At 33.4% G+C, this 5,718-nt stretch overlaps 1 pseudogene across 1 annotated transcript; it reads left to right on the top strand.

Moving 5' to 3' along the window:
- The first annotated feature begins 1,107 nt into the window (after nt 1-1,107).
- LOC145093360 (uncharacterized protein At5g39865 pseudogene) lies at nt 1,108-2,824 on the top strand (annotated as a pseudogene). The gene is made up of 2 exons (XR_013702841.1): nt 1,108-1,356; nt 1,551-2,824. The product of XR_013702841.1 is annotated as an uncharacterized protein At5g39865 pseudogene (transcript).
- Nucleotides 2,825-5,718: the final 2,894 nt, after the last annotated feature.

Genomic DNA, 5,718 nt, shown 5'->3' with positions numbered 1-5,718 from the left:
TAAAAATTCAAGGCTTTTATAATATTAACCCACTATTTTAATGATTACCTTCTTCAAACTCCAAACATCTAACAAATCCGACCAAAGTAACAAATCCGAATGACTCAAAGAAATCAGGATCTATACATCTAACCATTTTGACACAACATCCGATGTCTGAGCTGCATTCTCACTTTCCGCAAACAAATGCTGTAAATTTTGTGTATGAAGTTCACCAATTGAAAAAAATAGAATGAATATCAACTCCTTTCATCACTAAATTCTCCCTAATAGGAAGACTCCTGTTGAGTTTGAAATATTGATATGCGATGAGCTAGATGGTCTGGACCCCACAAATCCGGTCCGGCTTGGATTAGTAAAAGCCCGATGGATCCGTCTCTATGTACACCTCTATGAACAAACAACATTATGTGTTTTTAGTGATTCAAATGGATGAATTACATGTAAAAAGAACATATTATCACTTGAATTTCTTATAAGATAACACAGTTTTGAATTCAACGTTTAGTGGTTTACGTTATTAAAAATCAAATCACGTACACAATTACCTATATATGTCAAATTCTATTCGAAATAGCAAGATTTGTTTTCCATAATAAAAACAAACTATTGATTTAAAATATATATGTTTTTTTTTTGTTTGGGGGGGGGTTAAGAAATTTTTTTATATACATTCACACAAGTAGCCAAGTCTTTTGAAAAAATAACTAGTTTTAACTTTTAAAGCGTTTCACATACATAACATTTTCTAACAAATATAAACATACATAATATTTGTTTCAAATAGTATTTCTCATTTCTTAATTTAAATTTAATATATATTTGGAAAACCCGTGATTTTAGGTTTCGAACCATACGTTGGAAAATCCTTAAAGATTTTGACTTGCTGCCTCAAAATCAAATCAAAAAACAGACCTTTCGCAGGTTCTAAATTCTATTTCAGAAAAAGGGCCTACTAACCCCACGACTGCCGAGAAGTCGTTGTCGCCGCCGCGCGACGTCGGAGAACTTCCAAAACCGTACTACTCCCATCGCTTACACTCTCCCTTTCCGTCCCACGCGCCGCCACCATTCGTCGCTACCTCCCAAACCAATGTCCTTGGCCGGACGTGAATTGCACGCCGGTCAACATGCGCATGGGGGTGGTAACTGTTAACCTAACGATCTGTTCTTTTCCATTTGCTTTTGGACCTTCTGTAGGGACTATGAATAATAGAAGGATAGCCATGTATGCAATAATTCCCGCCTTCTTTCATTCTTTCTCTCTCACATAGGAACGTCCACTGTGTGTTCTTTAGTTCATATTCATGGGAATTTGATCGAAAGTCTTAATTACCCAGTTCTTCATCGTTATTGGTATATTTAAATTGTGTATTTATTCTTGATTTGTTTTTCATTTTATCTTTGAAGCTGTTGCCTTTCTTTCCAGCTCATTCATGGGGGAATGTTATTTTTTGAACTTTTCTCCTTTTCTCATTATCCACACACACTCTAGATTCTATGTTTCTTTAATCTTTTTTTATTAGAAAGTGTTGGCTTTTATTGTTAAGTTTTGGAACTTGTTGGTGGGGTTTTGGTGTAATGGGTTGCACACCATCGAAGCAATCTGTATGCCGGAACTGCAATTCTCAATGTTCTCCGGTGCGGAGGAGCTATTCGTCAGACGTTCACCGTTCTTCTACTTCTACACACGACGGCGACCACCGCCACATCGTAGCACTCACCTCCACCACCCTTGGTTACCTCCAACTCGATTCATCTAAACCCAATCAGGTGCGCCATGATCCAGTCCGACAAAATCTCCCGGAGAAGAACATCAATGATTTTGCAGTTGGAATCATGGAGGCCAAAACATGGTCTAAGATGATCAACGAAAAGATCACGAAAACTGCTCCAAGAACTCCCATTAGAACTCCTCCTGGTGAGCCAGAAACGATCAATACATGGGAGTTGATGGAGGGTTTGGATGATTCAAGCCCTCTCCGACCACCATCCACGGTGGATTTGGATCACATCCGTCGCTTCTCCTACAACGTGAATTCCAACTCTATTCCACAAGAAAAAGATCGAGATGTTGAAGTATTGTGCAAACCATTATGGCCACAAATCAAAGAGAGGAACCATTCGGATTCGAATTCAAACTCGAACAACAATACATCTATTGCATCATATCTTGATCTGAATCAAAAGCCATTAATCAGCGAAAGACAACAGACATCGGAAGGTTACAATCTTGATGATGTGAAGAGATCGTTACAAGATGGAAAAACCGAAATTATGACTGGTCAAACTCAAAAAGACAAATTGATATTATACTTCACAAGCTTAAGGGGTGTTAGAAAGACCTACGAGGATTGCTGCCATGTTCGAGTCATTCTGAAGAGTTCTGGTGTTCGAGTTGACGAACGTGATGTATCCATGCATTCGGGTTTCAAGGAGGAACTCAAGGAGTTGTTGGGTGATCGATTTGGTCTTGGTGGGGGGTTGCCGAAGGTGTTCGTTGGGAAGAAATACATCGGTGGTGCTGAGGAAATTAGGCGATTGCATGATGAGTTTCAACTAGATAAGGTGTTAGAAGGTTGTGAAATGGTGGATGACGGTGGTGGTGGTGGTGGAGGAGGATGTGAGGGTTGTGGAGATGTCAGATTTTTACCATGTGAGACGTGTTCTGGAAGCTGTAAGATTTACTATGAAGTTGATTCTGATGAAGGTGAAAAAGAAGAAGAAAATGATTATGGGTTTCAAAGATGTCCCGATTGTAATGAAAACGGACTCGTAAGGTGTCCAATATGTTGCAATTAAATTCGTTCGAGTTTGTTTAATATTTATCGTATAGATGAAATCAAAGTTTCATAGTTTGTATAATAATAAGTGGACGATATACATTCGGTGTTTATAAGTATAGAAGATTCAATAACAACAATGTTTGGTTTGAGAACTTGAAAAACATCATGGGTTTGTACCATTTATGGTTAGTATTATTACTTTGTTTGCATAAGATCAATGTATTATACAGGTCAATTAAAAAATTAAATATAAAGATCTAAATATTTAAAAACTTTGAATTTATAAAAAAATTAAAAAAAAATAATGAATTATTAAAATTGATTTTTTTTATGTTTTAAATTTAAATAAATAAACAAAATAAGCTACTGAGCTTTAATTTAGAAATTTTGAAATAAAAAGGTAAGTCTATTAATAAAATTGATATTCATTTATTACTATATTTATTGTAATTATTACATTAAAATACTATATAAAATTTATTAAAATAGAAAAGAACTTATAAAATGACATGTGGAAAATAAGTTAATTCAAAATAATCATAAAATGATATTTGACAAATTGAATAAAAGCGACATGTAGCAAAAAAAATTCACTTATTAAAGTAGATTAGGTATAAAACTCATTTATTACATGAGTTCATTTAAAAGAAAAATTAAATATGAAATTCTAAACATTTAAAAGTTTGAATTTATAAGAAAGTTAATAAAATATTCAATTATTAAAATAAATGTTTTTTTTCCTTTTTAAAATTTAATCAATTAATTTAAATAAATAAACAAATAAAATTAATGAGGTTCTAATTTATAACTTTTAAAATTAAAAAAGTCAATTAATGAAATTGATATGCATTTATTATTACATTTATTATAATTATTACATTTAAATATTATGTAGTATTTGATAAAATGAAGAAAAAAACACAAAATGACATGGAAAAAATTTAATTAAAAATAACAACAAAATGACATGTGGTCAAATCAATGAGGGTGTGACATATGATAAAAAAGATTTTCATTTATTAAAGTAGAAGATTACCATTATTAATTTAGAGCTTCTAAGCAGCTCTTTCAACACAATTGCAAAAACAAAATTGCTAGCCACATACGACAGAGTCTTCGGTTCCATAACCTACTATTTTATGACTACTTTTTGTATTTGTGTACTTATCATATTAATATACTAACATATGTATATTTTATATGAGAAATTTTCAAAAAAATCCTAATATTTTCAAAAAAAGTTACATTTGATTTTACACAATAATATGTCATTCTTGTTAAAATAAAAACAAGGTTTTTTTTGTTAATTTGAGCCAAACTGAAATAATCGAGACTTTTATATTCAAATTTTTTTTGGAACTAAAATGAAACATTTCTGAAAATATTTGGATTTTTTTTAACAATTTCCCTATTTATATCTGAAAAGTCATCTAATTTTCTTTTAATATTTTTTGATGTATCTTAACCCATTTCTAAAGTGTAACAAGATTAACAGATAAACAATAATACAAGTTTAATTGAGAGATAGATAGTAGATGCAAAAATTAATCAAGATGAGATAAATATATAATTGATATATATATATATATATATATATATATATATATATATATATATATATATATATATATATATATATATATAAAAGGAAGGGTCATATGGAACATAAATGATTAGGATAACACATATTTAAAGCAATTAAAACATGACAACACATCACTTTAGGGTAACTACATAAATAACTTCCACACTACATTACTTGTGAATAAAGAAATGGATATGTGTCATTTGATTATTTGTTCCAGCCAGGGTTCTAAAAAACTCGTCGTGGCTCTGCCATGGCGTACCATGGCTCCAATGCTTGTATACGCCGTCAAGCTTTACCAAAGCGCCGCATTGACTCATATATGTGTATAAAAATGAATAATAGTAGGACATACATATAAAAATATGAATTATATACAAAATTACCGCCTTAAGTCACGCCTTATGATGAGTTCAAAACTCTTAGATCGTTTAGATCTTTCACAAGTACGATAAAAGAAATCTAACAGTTTAAGAACAAAATAAGAAAGAACATAGTACAGAATCAAATATGAGCTTATGATTCAAAACTGAGTCACGCCTCAGCAGAGCTCAATGAAGAACTTCCGCTGTAGAGGCGAGCTAGGGTTTACAAGCAATGAAAACGTAAACAATAGAAGTGATATCTTCTAAGTCTGCATCCATGCAGCTTATATACTAAACCCTAATACAAAATAATGCACGGATGGACAGGCCCAATACCGGCGTTTAAACTAGGCAATGGACCGAGCCCATGATGCAATCCACTAGACTCAACAATCTCCCCCTTTGCGTCAAATGAGGTGAGAGATTATTTCTTCTGAGCAGGTCTCACCGTCTTTATAACTTTAAACAGTTTAGGAATAACAGCAAGAAGAGTCTGTCGGAATAGAATGTATCACCTCTGCATGTCGACGAACAACTTTTTATCAGCAACATTGTTCTGGTCGCACCTTTGTATGATCTCCAAGATGTGCTCGAGACAAGTCGTCGAGAAAAGGTGTTTGTCAACAAGAGCGAACATGCATTTTTGACGTTCGCCTCTGAGAAACATGACTGTGTGATACTTGGAATCTATCTTCCCCTTGATCATGTAATTGACATTGCCAGCTCTGCCCATGGGTTTGATCGTTGGTCGCTTGTGTAGGGCAGAGGTAATTTCCTAGTCCATCTTCGCTACCTCATGTATGTAGCAAACAAGCATACGCTTGACATGATCGATTATTGGCTGATACTCCTGAGGATTTGACAAAAGAATGTTGTTGAGGAGTATCCAGTCATGGAGGTTGAGGTTCGGTAGATCAGCAAGGGAAAAATGGTGAACTGAGCCTTCGGTTCCTCTAGTCACCCTGAATTTGACATTGATAAA

Source organism: Lactuca serriola, chromosome 3, assembly GCF_051521515.1.
Source record: "Lactuca serriola cultivar US96UC23 chromosome 3, Lser_US96UC23_V15, whole genome shotgun sequence".
Lineage (NCBI taxonomy): Eukaryota > Viridiplantae > Streptophyta > Magnoliopsida > Asterales > Asteraceae > Lactuca > Lactuca serriola.
The sequence above is the reverse complement of the archived record's forward strand: the minus strand, read 5'-3'. Positions and strand labels throughout refer to the sequence as shown.